The sequence below is a fragment of the Eucyclogobius newberryi genome, unplaced genomic scaffold (assembly GCF_026437365.1).
Source record: "Eucyclogobius newberryi isolate DKJ021-1_F unplaced genomic scaffold, fEucNew1.0.hap1 SCAF_15, whole genome shotgun sequence".
Lineage (NCBI taxonomy): Eukaryota > Metazoa > Chordata > Actinopteri > Gobiiformes > Gobiidae > Eucyclogobius > Eucyclogobius newberryi.
In genome coordinates, this window is record NW_027315779.1 from 2823388 (window position 1) to 2839319 (window position 15932).

At 40.8% G+C, this 15932-nt stretch overlaps 1 protein-coding gene across 1 annotated transcript in view; it reads left to right on the forward strand.

Annotated features, from left to right (window-relative positions):
- The window catches only part of kctd16b (potassium channel tetramerization domain containing 16b), a 130748-nt gene that overhangs the window by 80149 nt on the left and 34667 nt on the right, over window positions 1-15932 (forward strand). The window lies entirely within an intron of this gene.

The window sequence follows — 15932 nt, forward strand, 5'->3', positions numbered from 1 at the left end:
ATGCACAGATTCCTGCTGTGTTGGGTTTAATAGCAACTTTTCGAAGATACCGTATTTTCCGGAGTATAAGTCGCACCAGCTGGAAATGTAGGGGAAATGTATCTGATAAAATCCAAGACCAAGAACAGACTTTTCCTCTTGAAATGCAATTTAAAATAATAACAGATGAGAGAACATGGTGAATAGGTGTACGTATGCTAACGCTAACACCTTCAGCTACATGACACAGACAGAACTGTGGTAAGTGTCAGGTATGTGAACGTAACATATTAACAGTTATTCAGATAACTATAGCATAAAGAACATGCTAACAAGTTTACCAAAGTCAGTTTGACCCCAAATCACTAAATCCATTGAATTCTTCTTCCTCTGTGTCACTTCTAAACAACTCCACAAACTCCAGAGGAAGTGCAGATTCTTCTTCTGCGTCGCTTAGAGCCTAGAGCGCCCTCATGTGGTTGTCAGTGTGACACTAATCAACATGCGAAATGCAGTTGCCAGAGTGAAAATAACAATAATATCACATATAAGTCTCTTTGGAGTATAAGTCGCACCTCGGCCAAACTATGAGCAAATACTGTAATTCTTGAGGAAGTACTGCCAGAGCGTGAGTGTATTACACGGCCGGTCTTCAGGTCATTGCTGATCTTCTCTGTGTACAGCGCCATGAAAGTGACTTTGCTTTGACAGTGCAGTGGGAGCCCTTGGATTGGCAGTAAGGCTGCTCTGACTGCTGTGATTAACCTCGGCGTTCTTGGCATAATGGACAGGCACTTGTAATCTCACACTCCACCTCAAGATGGGATGATCTGTATGAACCTTAATGATTTTGGTTTAAAAAATAATAAAATGAAAACATAAAAAATCTCATTTCTCAAGGCGAGACTCCCAGGAGGGGTTCAAGGCCGGTTGTACTATGTGTTTTAATTGGAGAGGGATTTTGAGGAAAGTGCACTCATAGTTTTAGGCTGGATCAGAAGTAACAAGTTTTAATTAAAAGAGGGCTGTAAATAAATATATATAAAAAAAATACTTGCAGATACGACTTTTGAACAGTTAAAATGTGACAACTCTTAAATCCTACTCGCCAAATACTGGTTTTGTGCAACTTTGTAAAGTGTTTTTAAGTTTCTGCCCATCAATTTGCATTTTCTGTGTGGTATAATCTTTATCCCTTTTCATGCCAAGATGATTGACATTTTGAAATTAAAAAGAAGAAAAGTTTTTTTTCCGCCACTCTGAAATGATAGACTCTGTGTCTGACTGAATGTATTTAATTTATTTATTTTTCTTCTTGATTTTGGATCAAACCGCTCAGACTGCCACCACATCACCGGTTTTGATCAAAAGCCAGTGCAATAGTGTTCATTTAAAGTTGGGGAACCTTATTTTCACACCACAAAACGGGAAGTTAACGCTATTGAACTCGTTTTTTCCACAAGCATTCATTTTCAAGTACGTCCTCAGCTTTAAAACTGCTTTTTCCAGAAGCTAAAATGAAACACATGCAAACGACCCCAAGCACAGGGCGATATTTTTGGCTCTTATTTTTAGGTTGACAAGACTTAATAATTAGATGCAGGCAGCAGGCTTAATTTTCTAACTAAGGTTTAATTTTTATCACAAAATGCTGCTTTTAAAATACATGTAGTGGGGAAAACACAGAATTGACTAATTTACAAAAAGAAAGTTGGGTACCCTGCTTACATTTTTTATACTGACATCAACGAGAGATCAAAAATATAAGTCACTAAAAGCACATGAGAGGAATAATGTTTATTACTTTTAGAGAGGCCGATGTGAGATGCTTTGAACATGATGCCTGTGAAGTGAGGTTATGGTATTCTTTACTGTCCTCAGAGGAACTGTCAGGAGCAGTGCCTGGAACCAGTGCAGGGCCTGGAACCAGTGCAGGGCCTGGAACCTATGTCCAGAACTTGATTGAGGTTTTTTGAAGATTATCTAGCTAAAATATTTTCCTATCACACCTGTTTTGGGTTGAAAATGCACAAATATAATAATGGAATTGGAAAATACTACTTTATTGTCTCAAAGGCAAAACTAGTTTTTACAGACGTCATGATATGTTGACATTTCATACCATAAACAAAACACGAACAAGAAAAAAAGTGATTTAAATTCGACAAATAATCCCAAACCTTAAATGTAAAGTGCTTTTTTGTCATCATAATTATAAAATCGTATTGTTTCTTCTGACCTATTGCGGCGTACATTAGATACTATACTTACAGTACTCAGCTCTAGAGCAGGACGAAGAGCAAAAAGATGATAGTAAAGGAAAGCCCAAAATTAGTGTGAAGGAGATTTAGCAGACTGATGATTTAAGGAAACAAAATCAAAATGGCTTTACTTTTTCCACTGCCCAATCTTTTGCCAATTTTTCATCGTGCAAAGCGAACACCCGTCATCTATGATTTTGTTGTTTACTTGTATTTGATGGACCGTGGCAGAGCCGGACGAGGTTGTGCCAAAGAAATCGCTGATTGTCTTCCTTTTCCACGCAGCGCTGGGACTCATAATCTGCACGTTTCAAATATGGTTCTAAACCCAGTGTAATTTTCCTCAGGGGATCTCTGTCATGTCCTACTTTGCGTGCGAAAAACCCAAGACGTGACAATGGTCCGCGGAGTAGTGTTTATCGGCCGTCATTCAAATGAGCCGAGTAGAAAGCAACATCGCACAGACGCACAGGGCTAATGGTTACGACCGGAGCGCTGAGTGTGTACGGTTCTCAAAACGGATGCCGCCAAAGGAGATTATGATGCGGATATTACGATTTGCTCTGTCAACCAAAAGAAATGGGTTGTAAAGAAAGAGATGACACTCTTCAAAGTCTCTGAGTACCTTTAGTTCTTAGTTGTGTCATTTCCAGATGGGCTTTCTTATGGCACATTATACCACAAACAGATTTGTATGAAAAAGCCAACTCTATTTCCAATTTCAAATGTAGTTGGCAAAGTAAGAGTCAGTTTGGTTCCAAGCGACGTGGAAAACATTTGGAAAAAAAATATGTTGGATAATGTTTTGGAAAGTCAAACTAGCTTTAATGGTGTTCTTTTGTAAAGTTTTGATTAAGCTCTTTGGGTAAAACAAAATGCTGTCTTTATGAAGCTGAAGATTGCAAGATTTATTACAATTGATTCCTACTAATAGCAATCGTCTTATATTTCAATCCTGTTTGAACAGTTCATCTCTACAACTTCCAAATATGATCCAAGACGACAAGGTGATCGATAGTTTTGCACAAGAAAAAGCAACACCATCACAACATCGTTCCCTTTTTCTGCTGCGACGTTAAATCCGTCCATATTCTCATCCTCCTTCGGGGATATAAGTGGGGAAGGAGATGTTAATCGTCAACGTGGGTTCAGGAGCGGGACCACGCCTCAACCTCTACTCCACCAGTAAACACGCCCCACTCTCTAACCACACCTCTAATTACCCAGAAGCCCCATTTATAAGGCCTATTCACAGCATATATTGTCGTCTCTGCTCTCTCGACCCCGCCCTCCCACCCCATGTCTCTATCATCTTCACCTCAACACATCACCATCTACGGAGGGGGCGGGGCTGATTACCCCAGACAGAGCCCCCATCCTGAGTCTCTACCCAGCCAACTCTCGTTGCTCGATCTTCCCTGCATCGTTGCTACATCGTCGCTCCCCATCATCGATCCATTGTTGATCCATCGTCAATCTCCATCATCGATCCATCGTCGATCCATCGTTAATCTCCATCGTCAATCTCCATCGTCGATCCATCGTCAATCTCCATCGTCGATCCATCATTGCTCCAGCGTCAATCTCCATCATCGATCCATCGTCGATCCATCGTCAATCTCTATCGTCAATCGCCATCGTCGATCCATCATTGATCCATCGTCAATCTCCATCGTCGATCCATCGTCGATCCATCGTCAATCTCTATCGTCAATCGCCATCGTCGATCCATCGTCAATCTCCATCGTCGATCCATCATTGATCCATTGTCAATCTCCATCGTCGATCCATCGTCGTTATTATCAATAAATATCCTTTCCTTCTCCATTGTTGTGGCGTGGTCCCTGCTAGTGAAACGACCACGGAACTCTTCGCACAAAGGACGCTCCAATTTTTCTGAACTTGAACCAGCCGTCATTTCCAATTTTCGAATCATTTCTCATGGTCGATGTTCTCCTCATTCATGTCTTTCATCAAAGTCCATTAACGGGCTGTTCATCACCGGGCCTCACTAAGTCCTAACAGTGACACACGCGCTGAATAATGCATAATTTCACAGCTACGGGGCCAGTGGTGCTAAATTAGTGGCATTGATTGAGAACTGGCCGCACATTGATTACAGTTAAGCCGCCCAAGCGAGGAGTGAGGCATTTTGCGAACGTTGCTTACTGTTTCGAGCATGAATTATGGATAAAAGGCCTGCAAATGAAAAGTGGGGTGTTAATAAAGACAAATTATCTTTCGCGGTTTGGTAGAAGAAGTGTGGATTCTTCCAGTTTCAAACAGCAAGCGGTCTCTAAAATTAATTTGGGTAAGGAGAAGGAGGCACAGCGGGACACGTCGTTAAGCATTTCACCCCGTATCGATCGGGCCCGTCGTCGCTCAGGTAATAGCCCGCGCCGCTCGTCAATTAGCGGGCTAAGGATGCAGCGTGTAGCAAACGGCAACGTACGAGAGCGAAAACGACGGTTGAAAATTCAATCTCAATTATGGGCAGCATGTGTTTGACAGAACTTACAGTGGGGGTCGAGACGGGAGACGTTTCTATTTCCCGGTGGTCCCGCTGAGTCAGACGTGTTACCAAAGGGAGCTGACATCTGCCGCCTTAAACAAAAAACTTCATTCATCAGTAAACACAGTCAGCGACACAAGGATGCTGCAATAGACGAGAAGTGCAAACTGACTGGGACGAGAATAAGGATCAGATATTGGAAATCCACTGGAAAATCCACATTTTATTACAATTGCATGTCATTTTAGCCTTGACTGTTGGAAATGTTAAGTGTTCTTTTGAAGCTTGTTACATTCATTTAACTAGAATGCTGTGAATGGTCCACTCCAGCACTCGTGGTAGTTTAAACCTTTCATTCAGTCTCTACCCCGACCCCAAGTTTGGAATGGTTTGGACCCAAGATGAACTTTTTCATAATGCTCGTCTTCATGGACATGTTATTCATTTTTCCAGGAATGTTCCACAGTTAATAATAATAAAAAAGTGGCGAACACTATAATCACGTTTAGAGGTGGACAAAGCCCCTCCAAAAAAGACTCCATAATTTTACATTTGGCAAATACTGAAGCGAGCTCTTGAGACTTGATGGTTGATTGAAGATGATTGCCGGTCTGCAGTTGTACCTTAACTTTAACCTTTGTAAAGAGATGCTCAGAACAATAATTCATGGACTTAAAAGCAGCACAAAAGATCTCCATATCTCTAGGACGGCACTAAAGAGGGACATTTGGAACCAAGAGTTTTCTGAGGCTTAAAGGAGAGAGGACTTACTAAACGGTATTCATCAAACAAGTGCACATGAAGCTAAATACCGTATTTTCCGGACTATAAGTCGCACCTTTTTTCATTGTTTTGGCCCAGGTGCGACTTATACTTATATTTATACTTATATACTTATACTTATATACTCCGGAGCGACTTATATGTGATATTATTTGTTATTTTCACGCAACCGCATTTCATACTCCAGGGCAACTTATATATGTTTTTTTCCTCTCTAATATGCATTTTTTCGCTGGCGCGACTCATACTTCGACTTATAGTCCGGAAAATACGGTACAACTCAAAAAGTGAAGTTCTTACTGCAGTGAGAAAGTATTACAGACAGTGTGCACATTGATGGTTCAGACAATTAAAAAAGATTCAGCAACAGCGTTAAGGCACAGAAGGAATGACAGTGCCTTGGTTTGTTTTGGGAATGTTTTTTTGTCTTCCCGCGTTATCGTTGCGCGCACCAGAGTTCCCGCGGCCTGTTTCTACATCCTTCTCCACCTGTGCACAGCTGTCAGGTGCAGCCAACAAAAGCCTAACTCAAGGAGAGACACGGAGGATCATGGCCCCCTCCGACGCCATCTGTGCCTATTACTACACAGTTACAGTGTGTTGTGGAACAGTGCGGTTCAACTGGGGACAACAGTGTGTGCGTGTGTGTGTGTGTGTGTGTGTGTGTGTGCGTGTGTATGTGTCTGTGTGTGTGTGTGTGTGTGTGTGCGTGTGTATGTGTGTGTGCGTGCGTGTGTGTGTGTGTGTGTGTTTAGCTTGGAGAACAGAAATACCACTGCAGGTGTTCTTTATTCAAATGTAGACGGCTGGGTGAAGGATTCTGCCACCACTTTGTTGTCAGGATGTTGTTTATAGAATGTATTAAAATAACTGTTTTGATGTTCGTGTACTGCATGAGAAAGACAGAACATTTCACACAAAGTTACGGCGATCAAGTGAACTAAAATGATCCAAATGAACTTGGGTGTATTTTAAGCTCTTCTATAATAATTGTTCATGTGACAGTGGCTCTGATGGTCTCTGAGGATTGACTCGAGCTCTGACCAGTTCATGCTGACGATGTGTCGTTGAGCAAGGCACTTTTCTGTCACTTTGCCATAGGGCAGGTGTGGCTACATAAGCGTTCCACCACCAGTGCGTGAACAGTGACTGAATGAATGACGTCTCCGTGGACATGTCTTTGGTGCCTGGAATGTTCTCCAGTATGGCATGTGACTTATTGGGAGGAGGGAAGTTACACGTCAGATCTGTGGAGAGGCAACGATAGCAAGAACATAACTTGCATGTTTTCAAGGCTGTTAACTAAGCAGCTGCGTATTCAGCATTTTGGACAGGCAGCAGTAGTTCAGTGGCACAGGTTCGAATCGTGCTCTCGACATTAACATCCTTGTCGAAGCGATCGGATCCACTGACCCACAGTTTGGTGGGTGAATGGTTCAATGATGTGCTTTGAGTGCCTTAGGCCACGATTATTTTATTACTTGGTTTACGGATTATCCGCGCTTAGATGATGGATTTCAAATATATAAATAATATATTTTTTTATAAAGTATCGCCAACAACGCAAAATAGAATTAAATGAAATATAAAAAGCGGTAAGTCAAAATATAAGACAGCAATTTTTTGCCAAAATCCTGCGGGAGTCAATTATTTTAGAAAGCATTGTACTGACACTATGCGTGTATGTGCGATGCATCGTGCATTTAAAATGGCGACGCTACAGTGGCCAGCGCTCAGAGCGCTCAGAGCGTTCAGCGCGTTCAGCGCGTTCAGCGCGTTCAGCGCGTTCAGCGCGTGGTTTTGCACAACCGTACTTTCTGGAGGCCGTATTGTCTTGAAAAAATATGCAAGTGGTGATGATACAGTTGGAGATTTACTAAACAGACACCTGCCCAACAAAACATGTGAGCGCGACGTCATGGAAACCACCTGCAGCAGCAGCGATGACTCTGGACTGCTCCAAAGTGGAGGCTGTTGAAATGTCAACTCCGCTGTTCGTACTCAGAGACTTTGGTGCCAAATTCATCAAATTATTTATAATATATATAATATATGTATATGTATATATATATGTATATATATATATATATATATATATAATATATATATATATATATTTACAATATATATATATATATATATATATATATATATATATATATATATATATATATATATATATTATAAACATATTATTTTTCCTGCCTCTCTTCATATTTCCTTGAAATATTATATGAATCTTTTATGAAGAAAACATCTTTTGAAATTATATTTATATTTCGTCCGCCTGTTCAATATATTTCATTTAAAAATCCGTAAACCATGTAATAAAATAACCGCGGCCTTAGGTAGAAAGGCGCTAAATATGATCATTATTTTCCATTTAATCTGCTTATCATATCAAGAGACAGTTTTCTTCATTCTTTCATTCATTCATTTAACTGCAATGTTTAATGGCAGGTCCTCAACCGTCCAATCATTTAAGTTGTGAACAGGTTAACAGACCTATAATGAATGCAATGTCTGATGCAAAAGGTTTCATTAAACTACCCTTGACATTACAAAGATTCCCTCTGGAGCTGATTTTAAAGTGAAAAAATACCAGCGATGAATGATGACGTGTTTGGATTAAACTTTGGCAAAGTGACTGAGCTAACAGCTGCATAGCCTCCTGTTTTTTTGTGCTTACTCTCTCCAATAAAAAACAACACTCAGGCATTTCTTATCATATAATAACACCCAAGCCGGACTGGCAACTTATCACACTTTATTTTAGTCTTCCATATGCCTTTTCTTGATCTCTTTTGAGTTTCTGCCATTTTGTGTAAGAATACCATATACTACTACTTTTCTAGCTAAATGTCTAAACAGCTGTGAGGAAAGTAAAACTCAGAAATGTATGTGATTTATGCGTGAGATTTAGAGGCCATATGGAGCTTGTCAGCGAGTTAAAGGCATCTCTAAGACTTCACACTTACGCCAACAGCTGCATGGAAACACTCGTAGCTTAATGACACTTGGTGGTAAATGAATAAATGAATTGGCGCTGAAGTCACAATGAGCAGAAGCTGTTGGTGATAATGAGTCAGACGTTTGAACTCGAATGCATAAAGAAAGACTGGATGTGCTCAAAACACATGAGGTTAATTAGACAGACTGGGAGAACAAGATTGTGGCACTGTAAATATTGAGATTTGACAGTGGGTTTCCAAATCAATAGACATTTAGCCAATTTTCTAAAGTGACAGTCAAAGTTCTTTAGATATTAACATTTGGGCCTGGTTTGGGCCTGGTTTGGGCCTGGTTTGGGTCTGGTTTGGCCTGGTTTGGGCCTGGTTTGGGCCTGGTTTGGGCCCGGTTTGGGCCCGGTTTGGGCCTGGTTTGGGTCTGGTTTGGGTCTCTTCGGCCCTGACATGGACTTGGTTTTGTCCTGTGTTGTCCAGGTTTAGCCCTGGTCCTGTGCAGGTTTAGTTCTTGCTTGTCAGTCTTTTAAAATGTTTTTTTTTTAAGGCTAGTAGTTCATCTAAAGGACAAACCTGGGGGAACAAGTAAATACTGTAGTGTAGGTCAGAGGAACTGTGAGAGGGAAGTAAGGACATGCATGAAGCTGAACGATATGGTTTAAAATGCTTGGTTTCCGGTTCAGGGCCCGTCACATGCTTGTCTCGTGGAGAGGTTGTTGTTTTGCCTTAAATGTTCCACAATCTAGGATTAAATTTGTTATTGTTTTTTAATACCTTTAAAGAACGTGGATTCTTACTGTAAGCACGGTTATCCATAGATCTGACCTGTAATTTGGCTCTGGTGCTATCCATGGAGTTAGATCACTTTGATGCCATACTTTAAAACATTTCAGGAAAATAAATAACATCTCTATGGAGACAAGCAGGACAGCAGACCCTCCACCACAAAAGCTACCTAGTGCCCCTTTAAGTTAACTCATGTTGTAACCTGTAAAGTATAAACATGTTTTATATAACATTCATCATAACATTTTATTTTGATTGGGTTTTTTCAGTTTTATTTTAAATTGTCATGAACTAGGAAACATAATAGACACCTCTGTGTAATTGCTCTGAACTCCTGCTTGTTTATTAAAAAAGCAATTAAAACAGTTTTTTTTTTAAATATAACAAACAAAAGCCCCAACAGGACATGGAACAGAGATAAATTGACACAAACAACTTTGTTTGTCTGTTTTTATTCCAACCCACGGGTCCTGCAATTTTGAGGTTCTCTGACCCGCTCGAGCCGCTCACGCCCCCGGCATAAACTTTTTCAACCCACCCCACGTCCATTAAAAAGGTTGTATATTAAAATGTGGCCTACAGTTTTGAAATAGTACCCGAAACACCTGCACCTGAGCAATGATGCATTTTGTCGGTGTAATCAAATGCCCTCTCAGCCTGTGGTTACCCCGCTTGGGCTCTCAACAGAGTGAAGAGAACCAAGAAGCAGGACAAAAGGGAAACTGAACAGAGAAGGAAGGGTGTTTCTATCCCTTATGTGTCTGGACTGTCGGAAAAACTGCAGAGAATTTTTAGACAACACGAAGTCCCTGTTTATTTTAAACCAGGAAACACTTTAAGACAAAAACTGGTTCATCCTAAGGACAAGTTGCCGACTCAAAAACAGAGCAATGTAGTTTATTCGATCCAATGCAGTGAAGAAAGCTGTAAAGAACGTTACATAGGTGAGACTAAACAGCCTCTACACAAGAGGCTTTATCAGCACAGAAGAAATACAAGTTCAGGACCTCAGAGCGCCGTGCATCTCCATCTTGAAGCCTCTAATCACTCGTTTGAAGACGGTGAGGTGAAGGTTTTAAGCAGGAGAAAAGATGGTTTGAAAGAGGAGTCAAGGAAGCTATTTTTGTTAAAAAAGAAAAACCTTCTTTAAACAGAAACGGAGGTCTAAGGTTCAATCTTCCTGTAGTCTACAAAGGGATCCTGAACCCCTGGAGAGGTAGAGGACCAGGACCAGGACATTTAGATGTTAATCAGGTACTCAGGGTGTGTGAGCCAGGGTCTCACAAAGACAAAGGGGAGACTAATAGCCCATTAAAGGGTTGAATAGGCTCGGTAGATACAAAGAAGGAAGGAAGGCTCCTCCCAATGGGCTGGACTTACCACAGAATAGTATAAATATCGGAGTTCTCGACCTAAATTCTTTTATTGACAATGACTCTTGGATGAGAGTCAAAACGTCTATTTTTTCTAACTGAGTCCAGATGACTACAATTGAAGCTTTTTCTACAATGATGCATTTTAACAAAGCAATCAGCACAACTAACAATCATTCTAAAGGAACTGGGAGTTTGCGTATTCTCATCCTCTCTCTTCAAAAGGTATCCATTTATTGTGCCTATGCCAGGAGTTTTCAGGCCCATACACACAGTTCTGAAGTCTAAATGTATCATTGCAATTGCTCCTCCCTTTTGGCTTCAACCGAGCGGTAATGAGCGTCAGTGCAGCGTTCATCCAAAGAGCGTGCTACATTACATTTCCAGAGCCAAAGAGATGACAGAAAAGCGTGTTGGTTTGCATGGCGACTGGTCTGGTGTGTTCACTCTGCCCCACTTCCTGCTGGTTCATAATGAGGCTTCTGGGAAAATTGCCAAACTTTGTGGTTCACTAAAACTGGTCCAGCTCCAACTCAGTTTCCCAGTTCTTACATTCCAGGCTGTGCTGACGTCGGGCTGCCATACTTAGCAGCCGAACCAAACTGTTAGTGGCATAACATAGTTGTTCACCCAATCAGTCTATTTCTTATCTAACTGCACTAATGGCTCAGGTCCGCGCAACACAATTATTCAAACTTGAGTGTTGCAAAAAAGTGGCTTGATGTATTACCTTTTGGCTGAAAAATACGGTCGATTTTATATTTCAAGTTTTTATTGTGCCATATTCAAGTTTCTCATGCCATACTACTATACTTCTTGTGCATAAAAGCAAACGGAGCATCACCACGGAGACTAACCCGTGTATGGCTGTAAATGGGGCCTGTAAATATTTAATTTAACATCATAAACTTTTAACGCTCTAAACTACATACATGTGCGTTTAGATGTGCCTGGTCCATAGAGGATACACCCGTACTATGCAATGCCCTCTGAAGATAAAAAAAACTACAACACAGCATGTTTAAACATTTCTAAATCAATTTCAATACATTTCCAAGAACTTTAAAGCAAATGTAAAAACTATCCTGTGCTATTAAAGCAGGTGACACTAGGTCAACTTCAAACGTGGACTTTAATGTTGCACTTCAACTGTGAATTGCACCACCGGCATTTTCCGGCATTTACATAGCACAACTTTCCCAAATATAACTAAAAACATAAATATACATTGCGTTTTGCAGCCTAAGCTCGGGATACTTCAAACTGTCAAATCCATACACAAACACAACAACATCTCGCTGATCTTATTGTCGAATGGGTTTTGTTGCGCTGCATTGTCCCTTCAAATAAAGACTAAACTAAACAAGCAGGCAATGAACAATAATCCGAATATACTATAACTCCTAAGTGACAAAACAAATACAGGCTTACTTAAAAAAAAAGAGAGAGAGAGGGAGAGAAACATCTGGTTGAAGCCGTAAAACATGGCCAGGTCACGTTAAAGAATATCAGTTTTACCCGGGGGGACGTCCCGGGCTCATCCTCGTCCCACGCTGACATGCTGGGAATACACTGCAGGTGAACTGGGACGCCGCAGCCAGCCATTTACAGAACAGCCGTCTCGAGCACTTAACCACCGAGAGGACGAGTCGTCGACGTGTTTCAAGGTTACGCGGCTTTTGTAAAGCGCAGTGGAAAAACATGTTTAATAGCGTTTCTTCCATTGTCACTGTCAGAGTCCCAGCACGGTAACGGAATATGCTTCCAATCAGAAAGTATTGTGGTGTTAAAATACACCCAGCTTTATAGGACCCTGGTTTTCCTATTTATTGTATCGCATCTAACCTTGTAAACCAACGTCAGAGGAATATAATTTAGTAAACCAGGTAAAGCAAAAGAAAACACATTGTACTGAAAAACAGAAATATCAATAACATTTTGTGTGGGACCTTGGAACGATTTGTATTCTAACTACCGTGGTTTTACTTCACTTCGTACTGATGAAGGCGACTGGATGTATTGCACTCTTTACTGCCGGGACACGTCTTTTTTACGCCGCGAAAACTAAAAGAACGACAAAGAAATATCCTCAGCGCAAATACATTTCAAAGCAGCGCAAAATAAGAATATTTACTGCCAACATATGACCTTTGGTAGTTAAGTAGCTTCCGGGGCGATACCGAGGTACGCAGCTGAATATCTACTTCAATAAAACACACGAATAATGAAGCAATTACAGTGATGTTTGGGTCGATTTGGCTCCGTTGCCATAGAAACATTATGTGTTTACTTGGTTCAATCAATGTCCCAAAGGAAATAGATACCAACCTTGCACTAGCACAATTACAAATCAAGCACTGCCATCGAGGAAAAAAGCAGGTGACGGTTACGATATACTCGATTGGTTGCTATACGTCGTCGGGGTTTAAGTGATTTACCGTGATGCCGCTGTATCGATCAGGCCGTGTTTATTTGTATACCTTTTTGAGCCGTCAGTGCCCTCACTTAATCTCGGCGTACTTGCCTCTCAGTCGAGCGTTCTCTTCGATCGCCGGGAAGATCTGAAGATTGGACGCATCGGTGGCTGTTCTTAGCGTTTTCTTTAAAAGCGGTCGTTTGAGGATCGCGATGAAGCCGAAAACCGCCTCGCCGTTACTCTCAGCCGTTACCCACTCGTCACATCAGCGTACACGAGTATCAGACTAGACAATGGACGCCGGGCAAAGCTCTGGAGAGGACTCGGACCACTCCATAGGGACGATAACAGGGAAGGTCAAGTGCAAAGATTTTGTCAGTAAAATTTTACACACATTCTAGAAGCTGGTGCTGCTCCGTCGCTCGACTCCAATGCACTTTCAATGGGAGAGTTAGCGTTAGCCTCCAAACGTCGCAAGCTATGAAAAACCAGGGCTGTTTTGGCAACTGACAACCCCTCGAAAACATCTTTTTAGTATATTATTGTACACACTGAAATGAGCATAAAAGCAAACAACCACGTTATAAATATTAACTTAAATCTAACCTTATGCTGGACACAAAAATATTGTTGGCCACACCAGTTTGACAATGCCATGTTACTTTTATTCAACCAAGCACCTCAAACCCAAAAATAATCAGTTTGAAGTTAGACATTGATTATTTTTTCAATAGATAACACATTTTCCAATACAATGAATGGAAAGAAAGACAAAAGGCATCCAAATATTATCAGTGTTGCAAAAAACTAAAACAATAACACTATCAAAACGAATCAAAATAAACGTAGAACTTTGAACACCCTTAAAACGTGGTGATTGCAGACGTCCTTCAATTTCTTTTCAAACACAAGAGAGAGCGAGGACTCATAAATTGAATAATGCAAATGACTGCTGTCTGCTCTTTAATGCATCTTCAGTTTTATTTGTACAAACAGCTCAGACGTGTAATGGCTGGTGCAGACATCAATGAGAGTTCCACTTGGGTCGTCTCGCACCAGAACCTCATTAGGCTGGATTGTAGTATTAATATTACAAGGGAGACAGCGCCGTCCTCATGAACATTTCAAACACTGCTTTGTACGGGCCTCTCGAGGACGACGATAAACAAAAGACAATTACTTTTAGCATCAGCACTTTTCGGATCATGTCCAGTGAATGTGTAATAAAGAGTTGGACTTTGCGTCTGCTGCTGGATTTCATCTGGGGAATATTGTTGTTTTCTTTACTGTTCGAAGGCTGTGGAGCATGTTGTGGTCATGCAAAGCGGTCATCTGGAATTAGTTTTGAATGACCTGTACCTGATTTTGAACAATGAGCATGGATGCTTTTGTTTCACTGTCAGTCCACGTAGTTTTTACAATACAGAAATAAGCCCCTTTGTTCACTCATGGCAGAGAATCAACAGTTTATCGTTTTATTTTCATTAGTACCGGTACATTCTCTGATTGACTGAAATATACTTTGCAAAATGCACAGATTATGTCTTACACTGTCATTTTTACTGGTTTTAAAGGGCATTTACTGATTGTAGAGAGCATTTCACATAAAGAGGCTTTCTTAATTCTGAAGAAAATACTTGGCTGGGACATGTTTTCTGTGAACAGTAGTTTAGACCTGAAAATACATAACTCTGCTTGAGCTAGTCACAGAGTCATCAAGTACATTAGACCAATTTGTATTAGTAATATTATTGGGATTTCAATTAAATCAATCAATCAATTAAAAAAAAACATGAACTAACTCAGATTTTAAAACCTAGAGCAAAACCACTATTGTATTTGTGATATTGTATTAACTAATTGTTGAGCCAAATAATTGTGATTTTGGTCAGAATTTGGACAGCAGGCCTAATTTGCATAACCAGGATCAGGATCTCTCAAGTGAAACGTCAACTTATTCCAGGTGGCTTATTTTTTAGACCTTTGTTACTACGGTGCACTCCTAAATGATTCATATTTACATAATATATATATAGTCTTTTAAAGGTACACTATGTAACCTATCTAAATGGTCTGCCATCTACAAATTACTATTCAAATCTCATTTTTAGGTATTTCTTATCAATACCATATGCAGTTGGCAGATCCCCCACCACAAAAGTTACACAGTGCACCTTTAATCTTCAATTTACTCATGAACGTGCATTTTTATCCTGGTTTTGTTGCATTTGTCGACTCGTACAATCCCAATCCACAGCTACAGTCGTATGTGTCGGAAATGCACGGGCCAGCGAGCATCGGAGGAAACATGAATCTTTTATAAGCGCAGGTCAGCTCATGTATGGCCTAAGCATTGCATCACACAGAGGCCATACAGGATGCTGGTTCACGGGGCTAAGTGTTTGTGAGAGCTGACAACTGCTATTACCAACCGGCTGCAAAACCGGTCCCTCACCAGTACTTGCTCTGGATTATGGCAAACACAACTGCAGTTTTCGCCCAGGTCCTCAGAGAAAAGAGGGGGCAAAAAACCAAACGGGTCTGTGAAAATGCAGGCAAAAGGACCGGTTGTGAGGAGAGGAGAAATGGTCTTACAAGATACTCGGTTATGTTGGCAGAGTGAGGGTAAGGAGGTCAGATGACAGATTGGGGAAACAAAAGAGGCGACTGATTGCAAAAGGGGAGTGGACATGGGAGAGAAAGAGTTGCCAAATGGAAAATTAGACGTATAGAACTGTGTAAAAGACAGGTTTATAAGACTCCAGGAGGGGAAAAAAACATACAAGCAGACACACACTCAAAGGTCAGTAGTGCAATCTGAGTTGTTGATTAGTGATGTTCTGCACAGCCATTTCATCC